Consider the following 16,896-nt stretch of genomic DNA (forward strand, 5'->3'; position numbering starts at 1 on the left):
AAAAAGTTGTTTTATGTTGGCCATCTCCCAAACCAACGTAAATTTCACCTTTTCAGCCCTTCTTTTTCTTCTCTTCTCTTCTACCATCTTAAATCTTAAACCATAAAAACTATATCCTAACACTAACATTAAACACAAGGGTTGAATATGTATGTGACTAGGGCTGAATATGCATGTGTCTACGATTGGTTTGAATGAAAAATTCGAAAAACCCCAAGCTTAAACGACGACCCGTTGGAGTGGATTAGTTAGTACACCAAACATCGTTATACCGCCCGATCGAGTCCAAAACGATGTGGCCATGTCATTTGAGATTTAGACTTAGAAAAATTCCTAACGATATGGCCACATCGTTTGGACTAAATCTCCAACGATATGGCCACATCGTTTGGACTAAATCCCCAACAATATGGCCACACCGTTTGGGATTTGAACTTTGAAAAAATATAAAATTCTATTTTTTAGCCTCTTGACCGGTGTGGGCACATCGTTTGGACTAAGTCTCAAACGGTGTGGCCAAGTCGTTTGGGACTTAGTCCAAACGATGTGACCACACCGGTATTTTTTTTCTAAGTCTAAATCCCAAACGACATGGCCACATCGTTTTGGACTTATACCAGACGGTATGACCAGACCGTTTGGTTTGCACAACGAACGACCTAGCCGGGTCGTTTAAGCTTGGGGTTTTCGAATTCAACTTTTTGAGACCAATGACATACTTGTAATAATTGTTTTTTTTTTTTTTTACTTTTTGGAACCAATGACATACTTGTAATAATTGTTTTTTTTTTGGGTCTGCCCAACACAATATGTGTCCGTTAGTAACAAATAAATACCATAGTTAATGAACCATCATATAACACCCCGTCTTTTATTTTGCTTTTCCTATAATAATAATAATATTAATAATAATAATAGATAATAGACAATAGATAAAATAGAATATGATAAGTGTTAGTGAAAATAGGAGACGTGGGTTTATGGGATAAACTTTCTACCCTATTTCGGAGGTTTTGTTTTTAACAGAAAGAAAACAAAATAGGGTTGGGCAAAACAAAAAAAAAATACCCAGCGAGAGTTTTAGAAAAAAAAAAAAGGGAGAGTTTTACTGAAAGAAGAAAAGGAAGTTTTTTCTTGTAGCTGGCTGATAATCGGAGAGCGCTGCAGGTGAGTAGATATTTTATGGATTTATTTTATTAAATCATCGTTACTGTCGATTTCTTTTCGGTTGAAATATGTAGTGTTGTTAAAACTTAAAACTATAAAATTTGATATAAAACTGCTGAACTGTAATAATATCTTGATATCGCCGTCGTTAAACCGTCGAAACTTGAAACAAGTTTGTCAATGGCGGCGCTGAGCCCCAAACCATCACCCTCTCGCTTATACTATCAATCTGGGATAATGAGGTGGTGTGGGGGTTTTGTTATTTGAACCGGAGTATGGTGTTATTGGTTGATTGAAATTGGTGGTTGAACTGCCGGGGTTGTCGGATTGAAACTCGGGGGTCAGTCGAAGCTATGAAACAACCAAACAGTTTTTCGCCTCTCTGCCCGAATTGATGGAGGGTCGAACACCCATCCCGTGATTAAGTTTGATGTAAACTTAGTTCTTATTGGGAAGTGTCGGGTATGTGTTTTGACGGTTGATGGTTGTTGGTGTCGTGAGATGGAGCTTTTGCGAGGCTTGAATGGCGCCCAAAATTTTTGTATTGTTTAACTTTGTTTTGTTTGATTTTTTTTTTTGTGAGGTTTTTGTTGTTTGGTTATGGGTTGTTGATGGTTGTTTGGGTAGTCATTAAAGCTTGAAGCTTTGAACAAGCTTTAATGGAGGCTTATACGATCTAGTTTGGATGAGGAGAATAGATCAAATGATTTGAAGATTTTGCTTTCATTAAAGTTGTTTGGTTTTTTATGAGGGTGAAACCCATTTGGATTGGAATGAGGAGGTGATGAGTGGCGGCCGGTGGTGGTGGTAACTGGTGGAGAAGATGAACAGTGAATTTCGGTTGGGCCTTGGGCGAATCGGTTTGGTTTGGGCGGTTTCAGATTTGGGCTTTAGGCCAAGTTTTAGTTTTGGTTGGGCGGTTTTTAGTTATTTTGTGGGCGGTTTTATAAATCCAAGTGGGTCAAGTTATGATTTATGAACAAAAGTTTAGATTGGGCTTGGGCGAATCGAGCCGGCTGGGCTTAGTGTTTTGGATATTTTCATTTTGGCTTTAAGTTTAGACTATGGGTTTTAGGCTTTGGGCTTTTGGGGTTAGATAAGTTTAGACTGGTTGACTACTGTTGACCCTTGACAGGTTGACTTTGACTTTGACCAGAGTTGACTTTGACCAGGGTTGACTTTGACCAGTTGACCCAATTTGACATTTTAACTCGGATTATGATTTGGGCTATTAGGATGGGTCTAGGGCTATTAGCATGCTTGGCTTTAGGCTAAGACCGTTATATATACGTGTGTATGTGTATTAACTACTATGTGATATTTCAGTTTTTATGATATGCAACGTTATGACACTTAAATATTAATCTAATTAATAACGCGTAAATAAAAAATACATGAATCAAGATAGTCTTCCGTTCTCTAAAAGAATATATATAATAAAGTTCAATAATGCGTAAACAAATTTACCGCACTGTTTTTGAACTCTCCACGCCTAAAATTTTGGAATTTAGTTTTATGACTGTTGATGTCATATGTTAGGTGGGCATTTATTGAATGTGCCATAAATGGCCCGTTAACGTTATATAGGGGTATTCATTGAATGTGTCATGAATGACCCGAGTATTCATTGAATGTGCCATGAATAACCAGATTCTTTGGACTGCCCTAGAGAGGAACTAAGGTATTAAACTGCCATGGGTTAGTTGTATTCTTTGATTATCGCAAAGTATTTGGGTTTACTTTTGAATACCTAATATAATATCTACATATGTTATATAGAAGTTCTAACTTTCTTTGCGCGGGAGGGTAGGACTTAATAACATTTTGTGCAGGGACGCGGTCCTACCCTTATCCAAAAGTGGATATCGATGAAGTTTTAATTCGTTACCTAGTTATAATAACGAGTTAATAGAATGGAAGTCTTGCTTGGGAAGACACTATGCCGGTTGAATTGACGGAACTACCTGTCTTCCAAGCTGTGAATGATTAAGTTATGGGATAATATAAAGTGATTGTTTGGATAATTAAAGTATGATAATGTTTATATGTGGTTAGTCTACTCATACCAAAAATTCCATTTCTTCCCATGTTTGCTTTGTTTTGGCAACGTGGGTGTGTTCTTGAGAACATAGGTGGAAGGCAGTGGAACCGCGGCGTTTGATTTGGGATTCTTGCCTGGAGCAGTCCGTTAGTTTTATTTTAGGTCTGATTCTTATTGGAAGGATGTAATAACGTAGTTTACATTTTTAGTATGATATGAGAATACGATGTTGAGGACCTGTTATTCTTAGAATGTTATATTGATGATTTTTGATGGAAGATAGACTTGTATAAAGTAATAAAGAGAATTTTTGGAGATTGAATTTGTGGTTAAGATTGTTTATGATGTGGGTTTTAGGTTTTGACATGTGTTGTATGTTGTATCCACCCCGTCATAGCCTGGGTTTTTAGACAATTGAACCAAGTGATGTTTGAGATATTTATATTTCAAATATTCATTTTTTTAATTGTTTAGAAATTCGGGCTGTGACACATCACCTGAAGTTGTTGTTCTAGATAGCCTAGAATAACTGCAGGGAATATGCCTCTCACACCACCTCCATGGTTAATATTGTGATCATTTTGGAGTAATTACAAATATCATCATTCAGATAACGAGCTGCCATTGAAATAAATAAACAAAACAGACTATTTGCTGTTACGTGATAATGTGACAAAACCAAGTGCTTGTGGATATTTCACAGTTTCACAACAAGGCATTCATCTTTTTTATAGTGTTGCATGAAGCCTCAAATTTTTTGATGATACAACCTAAAATTTAACTGCCGATACTAATATTCTTCTAAGTTCTAACTGCTACTTGGGCTATGCATTAATTTTTGTTGTACCGTTGACATTATTATCTGATAAAAGGAGTAGTGAGTCTTGAGTTTCATGACCCCTAGTGGGCCGACACACCAAAGCATAGTAATTAGGGTTAATTAGTATTTCCCTCCCCCTCCTCTCAACTAGACGAGCCAATTAGGATTTCTCCATACTAGATGGGAAATTAGGGTTCCTCCTCCAAAATACACACTAAAAACACAGTTAACTCAATTTGATTGTTTTTTTGTGCATTTGGAGATGGGGGAGACCCTAATTTTCCATCTAATAGGAATGGGAAGGAATCATAATTGGCTCATCTAATAGAAGGTATACATACTAGTTAACCCTAATAATTAATTGGCTATAGGCAGTGGCGGAGCCAGGGGGGCTACCTTGGCGTACCCTCAACTTAATTTTTTTTTTAAAAATTAGTTATCACTTATCACCCGTACTGGTTATCACTTACTGATGATGTAGAAAGCAAACAAAAGGGCGCACATGTGCACAGAAGTGAGAAGTAAGAATAGTACCAAAAACTGCTAAAAGGCCAAAAAAATAATAATAAAATAGAAAACCAACAATCACTCAAACGAAAAAAGCCCACCTATATATAAACCCAAACAAATAAACTCTCTCCGTCTTTATAAAAAAATAGAAAGAAAAAAAACTTCTCACGTACTCTACATCTCATGTGTCCTCCATTCTCTATTACTCTATATTAAAATTTAAGTCTTCTACTCTTCTACCAAAACAAACAGTTTTATACCTACCGATTTTGTGGAGGTAACTAGATAACCCTTATATTATTTAATTTTTTATCGTCTTTTTTATCTTTTTGTACTAATTCCTAAACTATATTATTTAGATTTTTACATGTTTGTGATTATTATTTTATTTTGTGAACATCATTGATAGTTTATTTTAATTGGTACAATTTCAATTAAATTAATTGGCAGTTTATTTTAATTGTTTAAATATTTATGCTAAAGTATTTGATCAAAGAAAAGTCATTGCTCGCTCAACCAACTAGTAACATAGATCATGTTAGTGTTGAAGTAGGATCCTCTTCAAAGTGAAGTCACCAAGAAACTGATGATGTTGGTGTTGAACAGCCTACGTTAATGCGGGTTCAACATGAAAATCGTGAATAACTTGACTTGTCTAATGTTTTGGGAGACCCACTTGTGTATTTGTTGATTAAATTGGCACTGATTTTACCTGTTGTTACTGCTACCGTAGAGAGAGCATTTTATGTTATGAATGTCATAAAGAATCGTCTGCGTAATCGGATGGCGGATGAATGATTGAATGATTGTTTAATAACATACATTGAAAAAGAAGTTTTTGATAGCATTGATATTGAGTTGATCTTGCAACGCTTCTAAAAGATGAAAAAAAGATGACAAAAAGAAAACCATCGAGGACAACTATGAAGAAGTACTTGTCTAGATTGAATTATTTTTTCTTTTCTTATTTTTTTTTTATAATCCATTTATTGCAATAATTTTATAGGATTTTTTTTATGTTCAAAATATACTTGTTTTGGGATCGGGTTTGAATTTTTAGTTAAAAAAAATTAGTGTCTTTTTTTTTTAAGTGGAAATTTTATTGATAATGATAAAGAATTTTACAAATAATTAGGACAAGCGTGCAACAAGCTGCGCCGCAAGTCCTTTCTGAATAGCAAATCCTATTCTTCTAAAAACAAACTCGTTAGAACCAGCTGTCATAACATTATTGTCCATAACTTTCAGAAGTCTCTTGAGAAGCTCAACAGACTGTTGTTCCAAGAAACAAAAAGTGTCGAAACCAAACAGAATGAAACAATGCTGGTTAGCCGTGCAAGCTTCCTCATGCTTCTCCATCTTCCCTGTCGTTGCTCTCTTAGCTGCTCCCCCCACCTCAAAGACTCCATTCCCAAGCCCTACCAACGGAGAGGCTCCAGTTACATCAACACATGCATGTCTCCCCTCAGACCAACTATATATCAATATATCCGCAGGTCGAAGTGTGGATCTTTCCTCATTCGGATCACTAAGAAAATTCACAGGAGCCTCCTTCTTCACTTGTACCCCAGCCTTCCAAAATGCATCACATAAAATATCTTTGACATGATCATGTTGGTATTTGAAACCTGGAAAATATCTACAGTGTGCTGCATGGTCTCCAAAAGCATCTAGTCTACTTTTTTTGCAAACAGGGCATAGACCACCATCAGAGTACAAAGGAATCATGAGGCGGTGCAGGAGAATAGAATGATACTCCACCGGCGACATATCTTTGTCCAAGTCCCCCATCGAATAACAAGTAGGAAGTCCTTTGCGTGTTCATTTCCAAGCATCCAATGACCGCTTTTTTCGAAAGCGGATAACACAAACTCCCTCTCAAGACCAACATCAATCTTACTATAGAACGCTTCCGCCAAAACTTTTTGTGGTTTTGAGGGGACGGTAGCATTCCCAGCCATAGAACTGAGGTCAAAATCGGGTAGACAAAGACTCATTGCACTGCTAGCAACATCAAGAATCTCATCCAAAGGCATTGGCCTAGAACTCCTAATAATATGGTTCTGAAGCTCAGACGTCTGACAACGGGAGGCCACAAAAGCAAAAGTAGAGACATCAGTAGCACAATAAATACCTAACCCACCCAGACGTAATGGGAGTGTCGATAAACGCCACTGCAAATCACCGAAGTTAGGACCATCATAAACCACAATGCCCTGGAGAACACTGCGGAGATGCCGATCAAACGTCTTAGCTGCCTCTCTAAAAAGAGATGGTGGACAAGTACGAATCGCAAATACCAACTTAGAGAGCCCGGCCTGAAGCGTGAAGAGAGCTAACTCACAATCGCGGGATCGCCTAATGTAGCTAAATGGTCCATCAAAGTCACAACCTTTTCAACACGCTTGCAAAAGGCCCCCGACAAAGGATGGATCGATCTTGACTGCACCTCCAAGCAACCCTCGACTCCAAACAGGGGCGGGACAAATCAAGGAAAGAGACCGGGGGGCGGGCGGCGTGGATCCAATGATGGCCAAAATAGCTCAATTTTAGCCACATTAAGAACCAGCCCATAAGAAGGTCCTTCTTCTTGAATCATACTCAAAGCTTGTCGCTACACGTTCAGTATCTCCAATCGAGTCCCATCATCTAGATACCAAGCATGTAGCAACAACCGACAACCGGATGGATCCGCGAGAATCGGGGGATGCAACACCGGTGCAAATAGAAGGAGACCCCAAAGTGCCTTCTTTGAACCCCATGCTTGAGACCATATGTAGCTATCCCCCATATATAACCTCGCAGGTTGACAATACAAGTACTCAACCCAAGGGGAAATAGCTAGGCAACGGATACGAACCTCTCTCAACATAGTAGTCCGATCAACTATGTTAAAAGCATTCTGAAAATCTACAAGCAGCATTGAAAGAGAGGTATTGTCACTGTTAGCATACACTATGCGGTTGACAGCGTGCAAAATCACTTCTGCACCACCAGAAACACCAACCCCATACTGAAAATCCTGTAAGTATCCTACCACATCTTGGGAAACTCCTTTCATTGCAATCTTGGAGACTAAACGGCGCCAAACCATCCCCACGCGGCTATAGGGCCTAATACTATTATCCGGCGAGAAGTGGAGTAAAAGCGGAGCACTCGCAATGAATTCCGTTAACGGTATGGACATCATCCCCAGAACCAAAGATTCACCACGGGGGTCAATGCATCTAGCAAATCGACAATATAGGCTGCTGCCACTCATGGCATCCAACAAATCTTTGAGCTCGAATACCATCATCAATGACCATAAGAAGTACCCTTCGAAATGATCTAATACATGACAATAGGACATCTCTCTCTACCACTAAAGGAGGCTCATCAAAAGGAACAGTCGGTCTCACAGGTGGTTGTTGCATCGGGTGTTTCTCCTCTAATGCACATATAGTCTTCGCAGTATTGGAGGCAACTCCTGCTGATGATAACACTTTGACGGCTGCGACAAAAATGTCCATCAACAACTTTCTGTAAACAAATGACGACATTACTCCGAGTGGAGGCAGATTTCCTGGTCGGCTGGACTGAAGGAGACTTTGTTACAGACTCTAAGAGACGAAACATCTAGTCAGGCTCATTCCATGTCGTCAAAGCATGGAGAATCTATTTTTGCTGAAAGTTTTTCCTAGTGCCAGAACGACGTTCCTGACAATTTTGTGGTCGAAAAACTTGCAGAGTGCAACGCGGCAAGAGGAGGAGACAAACCCAAGACATAACTGAACTAGGATCAGTTGTAATATCCCTGAGAACCGATTTCAGTGCACCCGAAAATGCCAATCGACAAGCCCGTGGTATACTTTTCACGGTTCGGAAAGGTATACGAAATGCATTATCTAGTAATTTCTCATTAAGAGAAGAAGGGACAACAAGCGGATCAAGGGTATCACCACCACCCCTCTGTGTCGTGGATGCAAGATCTGTAGTGTCGGGCTTAGGAGGCGGCTGTGGTATGCCCACAATGAAACATGGGGATTCCCCATTCTCCAACAAAATAGGTGGTGGTATGATAGCATCTGGATGACGACACGGTATACCAAATGCGTGGATACCCAGATAACGACCACACATCCATTTGTCTATAGACTTTAAGGAATTCTCCAATAACAAATACAAATCACAATCATCCTTAAGTTCATCCCGTACCCTATCAATACTCAACTGACAACCTACGTGTTGTTTATCAAAATCGTGAAAAGTAGGGAATAGTAAAGCCATTCTTTGTTAACCCCATTAGTGCATCCATGACGATCACGGAAAAGGCAATGAACACGTTTCTTAAGAGGCAGGACAATAGAACCAGAAGAAACAACTTTCTTCTTTCTCATATCCAAATCCTGTCAACAACTCAACAAAACCCAAATCCAATCAAACAAAACCCAACATAAGCAAATCCCAATCCTGTCAGCAAAACTACAAATCCCACACCTCATCCCATCAACACACAAAACCTAAACCAAAACCTCTCCGACAGAACAAACCAACCCAAAAAAAAGTTTATCTCTGACAGCCACAAAAACCCAACGAATGAGTTCACCAAGGCAACCCAAACCTAATGAACCTAATACAAGTCATTTCCTACCCCAAACCACCCCGAATCAGTTGCGGGAGGTAGTGGTAGAATCCAACAAAAACGATGGAGCTTCTCGGGTGTTTGGCGGTGGGGATATAGAGGTGTGGTAATAGTGTGGCGCTGATGAGGAAGGAGGGTAGTGATTATCTTGGTGGTGATGATGGTGTTCGCGGTGATGAGGAGGGATGGTTATGAACCGGAGAAGCGAGTACAAATAAAAATCGGTCTTTCTTTGGTTTTGGTCCTGGCTGGAAGGTGGCGGTGGAAAGCAACAGCTTCTTGATGGGAGGAGGTGGTCGGGGGTTGTGGTAGTGATTTGGAAGGTGATTCAAGGTGGTGTGGTGGCGGGGCGAGGTGATGGTGATGCAGCAGCAGCAAGGTTGGGTTTAGATCGGTGGAGAGGGTGGAGGATTAATGGTGTTGGTGGCGGTGGTCTTTGGTGGGCGAGGTGGTTGAGAAGAAGGTTGAGAGACGCTGAAGACCAGTTGGGATTAGGAGGGGACAGTGGTGGTGGCTGTAGGCGGTGGTCGGGTTTTCAGATCTGGGGTTTAAAGGAGGCGGTGGTGGTGGCAGCGATGAGGTGCCATGTCGGGTGGTTTATGGGGGCGGCGGTGAGAGGTGGTAGCGAGGGTGTGGGTAGCACAAGCGGTGCTGCAAGTTACGGGGGAAGAAGAAGGTCGGGGAAGAAGAAGGTTGGAAGAAGAAAGTGAATAGTGGCGACTATTTTTTTTTTAAGTGGAAACTTTATTAATAATGATAACGAGTTTTACAAATAATTAGGACAAGCGTGCAACAAGCTGCGCCGCAAGTTCTTTCTGAATGGCAAATCCTATTCTCCTAAAAATAAACTCGTTAGAACCAACTGTCATTACATTGCAGTCCATAACTTTCTGCAATCTCTTAAGGAGCTCAACAGACTGTTGTGCCAAGAAACCAAAAGTGTCAAAACTGAAAGGAATGAAACAATCCTGGTTAGCTCTACAAGCCTCCTCGTGTTTCTCAATTTTCTCTGTCGCTGCTCTATTAACTGCTTCTCCCACCTCAAAGACTCCATTCCCAAAGCCCTACTAATGGAGAGGCTCTAGTTACATCAACACACGCCTGCCTCCCTCGACTAACGTAGATCAATACATCCAGCAGCCGAAGTGTCGATCTCCCCTCATTCGGATCGTGAGAAAATTCACGGGGAGCCTCCTTCTTCACCACCCCCAAATACCCTCAAAATGCATCACATAAAATATCTCTGACATGATCATGTCGATATTTGAAACCTGGAAAATATCTACAATGTGCTGCATGGTCCCCAAAAGCATCTAGTATGCTCTTTTTGCAAACAGGGCATAGACCACCATCAGAGTACAAAGGAATCATGAGATGGTACTAGATAATAGAACAATACTCTATCGGTGACATACGCTGTCCAAGTCCCTCCATCGAAATAGCAAGTAGGAATTCATTTGCATGTTCTGACTGTAAGCATCCAATGACTGCTTTCTGACGAGCAGATAACACAAACTCCCTCTCAAGACCAGCAACAATCTTACCATAGAATGCTTTCGCCAAAAAATTTTGTGGTTTTGAGGGGACGGTAGCACTCATAGCCATAGAATTGAGGTCAAAATCGGATAGACAGAGACTCAATGCACTGCTAACAACATCAAGAATCTCATCCAAAGGTACTGTGCCACAACTCCTAAGAATGTAGTTCTGAAGCTCAGAAGTCTGACAGCGGGAAGCCACAAAAGCAAATGTAGAGACATTAGTGGCACAATAAATACCTAAACCGCCTAGACGTTGAGCTCTTTACACCAAAAGCTGCTCAACAGACTGTTTTAATGTTTGGTTTCTGGGTGGCTCACCCTCACTTAAATTCCTAGCTACGCCACTGGCTATAGGTGTGGCTACCACATCACAATTTTTCTTAGAGTTAACAAGTATTACCCCAGATGACTCACTTAAATTCCTAGCTACGCCACTAGCTATAGGTGTGGCTACCACATCACAATTTTTCTTAGAGTTAACAAGTATTACCCCAGATGAGCCAATTAGGATTCCCCCACTAGATGAAAAATTAGGATCTCCCCCAAGTTGATTTTTTTTGTGTGTATTTTGGAGGAAAAACTCTAATTTCGAGAGAAAAATCTTAATTGGCTCATCTAGTGGGGAGTAATACTAGTAAACCCTTTTTCTTATAATATGGGTTTAAGGTGGAAATTAATCTCGTACCTAAATTTTGGGTATTCCTTTGACATATCTTTTTCAGGGGTTGGGCTCTTTACAACGCTAGACGCACAGACAATCTTGGTGAATGCTCTTTTATTATGCAAGTAAGCAGCTTGGTCACCTCTTGTCTAACACAGTGTTAACACCGCCTGTTTTGGAGGGAAGATACTACATATTTAATAATGCAATCAATAATAGTTTTTACTTGAATGGATATCAATAATCGTATACTTCAATAGATATCAATAATAGTTTTTTGGTGCATATAGTTGAAGCATTGCGAGTAAAACGTTTCATCACCTATAACTTAATTTCTTGATTTTCTTCAAATCTTCAATACGGAGGGGGATAATGACTTGATCGTCAATAGTACCTGTCTGTAACAACATATTAGCCATATATCGATCATTATCTGTTTCCTTTTTCATTTATCGGTTACCTACCACAATGTTAACCATATACTCTGTTAACTAACCGTCCTCTACGTTTATTAGTTGTCACTTTGCATGGATTAGTGTCATCATCGACTACATGTTGCACCACTTTCACGTGCGGGTTAGGTGCGTCGGCAAAAGGTCGGGGTTAACTTTTTTTTTGAAAGGGTAGAGACGAGAATCACGAGATGATGGCATTTATTGAAGGAAAGTTCCATTTATGGATTCATAGTTTCATACACGTCTAAAAGGAGTCAAGAATCAAGATATGTCTCGGGAAATGCAGACTGGAGATCGTATGAAAACCACTGAGAAATGGTTGTTCACCAAAATGTTGGCGACCATTGGAGTATGGGACCAACGAGCATTGGTGGTACCCTTTGCTAACCCTTCATCTAGCATGCTATTAGGATTTAGGATACCCGGCACCCATCCAGCAGTTTCCGCAACTCAACCATCTTGTGATGCCCATTCGAGTTTGGTTTCGGTTATATGGACATTCAATCAATCATTTCCATTAATCTAAATCGTCCTTTGAATAAATAAATGTCAATACGCTCACTAAAATTTTATTTTCAATATTTAAGAAAAAGACGAGAAATATTTATATTTTTTCTTCAACAATAACGAATCACACAACAGAATGGAGAATAACCTTCGACCGTGGTGTTAACGGAGCAACAACATCAATTTCCGAAGCAATTTTCCGTAAGGACTTATTGATTGTGGTCGAAGCTTTAACATTGCCTTCTTGGCTCTGTGGTGGCTTGTAATACATCTGGGCTGTTTGAGGACAGTGAGAATGGAACCGGGCCACAATCCTTGCCCCAGTATCCAACATCTCTACATACTTCCCCATCTGAATTTCCGTCTCTCTTTCTCTTCTTGTGATTAATTAAAGCTATTCTATATTGAAAAAGCGAAAAATGATAGAGACCATTACAAATTACTTCTATAAAAAACGTCTCCAGTTAGAAAAACCATAAAATAGCTAAAAATTTGTAATGATAGACACCTGTAAGATAGCTAAAAATTTGGAAGGAAATTCCTTAATTTGAAAAATACAAATGTACAGTGGAGAATTTAAGGTATGCCAATAAGCTCTTTCATCTGTTAAACAGCATCATCAATCATTTATCCGATCCCTCTCAATAAAAAATTATACACAACTTTGTAAATCTGTGGTTTCTAATCAATCATCAGAACATAGATTGTGGATTGAAATAATTTCGTCAATTATCCATTAATAAGTGAGCGGTAGCGAACGTTTTTGAGTTGGGTTTGGAAAATTAGGCAAAATGTTATTTGTTTGTACCCCTTTCTCACCAATACCCATGTCTCTGCAATGCAGTATGCTAGTATAGGCCATCTAAAATATCACAACATGCATTTTAAAGTTATAGAAGTACGAGATAACATTGTATATCTTTTGTTTTCAGACTATATGTTCTTTAAAAGTTATACATACAATTTTCAAGCTAGTAATACATACCATTTCTACCTTTTGTTAGCTAAATAGTTTCTTCATTCTACAAAGTGCATTGCCACAACTTCCGTTCATCAGTCAACAGCTTAGCAAAATGAGTAAGGGCTTCTTCATTGGTGCCCTCAATCGTAGTCTTCTTCTGATACTTTCGTTTCACCAAATTCATTTGTGACACTTGGGGCCTTCAGTAGATCATTCCCAATTTGCAGTTGTCTGCCCGCGGCATCCCCAGTCAATGAATAATTCTGGACATCCCAGTAAATTTCTCTGATCATTCAAACATGCAACTAGATTAAAAATTTCATCAGAATCCTACAAAACTGGTTGAAACTAACTAATTCTTTGTATAGAAAGTTAGAAACACGTTAATACCTGAAAGCAAAGATAGTTGTAGTTAGTGGACGCATTGTTGGACTGCAACAAAACTGATGTGTGAACATCAACCATATCGGCACTTGCAGTGCTGTATAATTCGACCAAAGGTGAAGACCCATAATATAATACAACCAGTCAAAATTGTACACTATTGAGAGAATCTCGGCAGTATATCTCTCTTCAATTCCCAGTTTAGCTGCTCCTGTCCCAGAGAGATAAATGAGGTCATGTCTGTAGTCCAATATCCTTTTCTTTGGCTTGATTTTTGCAAAATTTGACAAATATCGACATCTGGATATTTTTTGACTATGTTTATTATTTATATTTATTTGAAATATAATGGTAAATATTAAATAAAATTATTATATACACAAAATATCGCAAAATATCTCAAAGTGTCTGCAGAATAGTGAGTTAATGAGTTCAGTACAAATTTACAATAATATGTTAAGCTTGGATTTTCATTTAAAGTGCCTTTCGATGGCTTAAGTTAAATTTCACGAGACATACTAGATTACATGCGGCAACCATGCCATTGATAAGATTGTACACAATAGTGCCATCGGAGTCATTTGTTTTGAAATAATGCGGAGGAAAGTATGTTTGAGCTGCAATGGTACTCTGACATGGCAACATATATCCCATCATTTGTTATTTTTGGGGACAACTGAATCATCCTGTACAAAATATTGATATAAACGAGTTAAACAATATAGCAGAACCAAGGCGCGCGCTCAGATTAGGCTAAACCCAAGGCGCGCCCGCACTCTTGGTACTAGAAGTCACGAACAGGTTGTTGAGGACGCGTGCGCTTGACATTGGCCTTGCCGAGAGCGCGCCCAGCTCCCGTGTCTATTTTTCTGCAAGTTTCTATTTTTGCGAAACCTCGAGTTTGCAATATAAGGTTTGGGTTTTTGGCAAAACCTAACATATACGAAAAAGACAACACGAGAGAGAAAACCAAATCTTAAGAGCAATCAAGTTTGAGAGAAAAACTTTACAGAGAAACAAGCTTGTAAAGAGAGAGGAGTGATTTAGTAAGGTGAGAGACTGAAAGGAGTGATTGTAATCTTCCTTCCCACTTTATAAAAGGATTAGCTCTTGTGGAAGTAGGCACCATTGGCCGAACCACGGTATATCTTTGTGTTGTGGTATACTTGTTATTCTCTTTACATTATTATTTGTTGTTGATAGTTGTTTAGAGAGTTGGGCATATTAGCTAGGTTGTAGTACGTGGATATTAAAAATTTGTCTGGAGTAGAAGTGTTTCACATTACAAGTTATCTGTGTAGTGGGGATCGATTGGTATCGGTATTAACCCCAACAAGTGGTATCAGAGCCAAGGTTATATTAACCTAAGATGTTATCTAAATTTTGTTCGGAAGGTGTTTGACGAAATTCATTAGAGAAGATTTGAGTTTAAATAACTTGTAAAGATGGACCATTCCATGAACACTCGCATGACTAGTTTGAATAGAAAGAACTACACCATTTGGAAAGCCAAGATGGAATATTTGCTATATTAATATTGCAAGGACTTGACACAACCCATTGAGAATGGAGGAGAAAAACTGGAACCGATTACTGCGACTAAGTGGAGCAAGCTTGACAAAAAAACAATTAGGTACATTCGACAGTGGATTGACGACATTGTCTTTCACCATATATTTCTCAAGAGACTACAACTTTTGGCTTGTGGAAGAAACTCGAAGACTTCTATGAGAGGAAGTCGGGCGAAAACAAAGTGCTGGTCGTTAAGAAGTTTGCTAACACGAAGTACCAAGAAGGTTCTTCAATGTTTGAGCATCTTAATGAAGTACAGAATTCCATCAATTAGTTGCATTTGATGAAGATTAATATGGGAGACGAAGTTGAGGCTTTGTTTCTATTAAACTTTCTACCCGAAAGTTGGGAGACGTTAGCAGTTTCTCTACACAGATCAGCTAAGGATGGAATCATTTCCATGGAGATGGCTACCGCGTCTTTGTTGAATGAGGAGACTAGAAGGAGTTTAAGAAGCAACTCCTCTCACTAAGAGATCCTTGTCATAGAGAAATGGGGAAAGGAAGGAGCAGAAAACCATCTCATTCTAGAGGTGATGACAGAAGCAAATCTAGGGGTGAAGCTAGAACTCCTAAGGCAAAAAGGCAATGTTACTACTGTGCCACCAAGGGTCACTTCAAGTATGAGTGCAGAACACTGAAGAGGGATAAGAAGAATAACTGTGTACATGAAGACATTGTAAGAGTCATGAGATTCGTCATTAGCAGACCGTTCCCAAGATACCACAACAAAATGGAATAGTTGAGAGAATGAACCGGACCATTGTAGAGAGAATGAGATGCATGATGTCTCATTCTAAGTTACCTAGAAGTTATTGGGTAGAAGCAATGCGTACAACCGTGCATGTGATCAACCTAGCTATCACCGTCAAAGCCTCTGAATAGTGATTATCCAGAGAGAGTATGGTCAGGTAGAGATATTGATTATGGATACTTGAGGATATTTGGGTGCAGGGCATTTGTTCATATTCCCAAAGATGAGAGATCCAATCTTGATGACAAAGCCAAGCAGTGCATTTTTCTGGGTTATAGGGATGAGAAATTTGGCTACAAACTCTATGATCCGATTAACAAGAAGGTAATCCGAAGTTGAGATGTTGTGTTCTTGGAAGACCAAACCATAACAGACTTTGAGGAGGGTGAGAAACTACAAGCTTTCACTAATGATCTTGTTGATTCAGAACCAGAAGTTTCTACTGTGGAACGTGCAGAAGGCATTGAGAATGCAAAGAACCATGGGTTTGAAGCTCATGATGATAATCCTATTGCTCATGATGGGATAAAACCTATTGATATAGATGATGCAAATGAAGTGCATGAACCACCACCTGAGCAAGCAGAAGTGCATCCTCCTGAGCCACAAGAAGATGGGGGGAAGGAGGTTAGACAGAGAGAGACAAGTTTTAACTAGGTATCCACCATATACGTATGTTTTACTATCTGATGGTGGAGAACATATGTACTATCAAGATGCTCTTGAAGGTACAGACAAAGAGAAGTGGTTGAAGGCCATGCATGATGAGATGAATTCTTTGCATAAGAATCACACTTATGAGTTAGTTGAGAAACCGAAAGGAAGAAAAATTCTCAAAAATAAGTGGATCTACAAAGTCAAGCATGAGGAGAATAATCCACACCCAATGCACAAAACTCG

At 39.3% G+C, this 16,896-nt stretch overlaps 1 long non-coding RNA gene across 1 annotated transcript; it reads left to right on the forward strand.

The window, feature by feature from the left end:
- The first annotated feature begins 1,057 nt into the window (after positions 1–1,057).
- LOC147519462 (uncharacterized) lies at positions 1,058–3,530 on the forward strand. The gene is made up of 2 exons (XR_015214232.1): positions 1,058–1,167; positions 3,300–3,530. It is a non-coding gene; the product is annotated as an uncharacterized LOC147519462 (long non-coding RNA).
- Positions 3,531–16,896: the final 13,366 nt, after the last annotated feature.

The sequence above is a fragment of the Coptis chinensis genome, chromosome 2 (assembly GCF_015680905.1).
Source record: "Coptis chinensis isolate HL-2020 chromosome 2, ASM1568090v1, whole genome shotgun sequence".
Classification (NCBI taxonomy): domain Eukaryota; kingdom Viridiplantae; phylum Streptophyta; class Magnoliopsida; order Ranunculales; family Ranunculaceae; genus Coptis; species Coptis chinensis.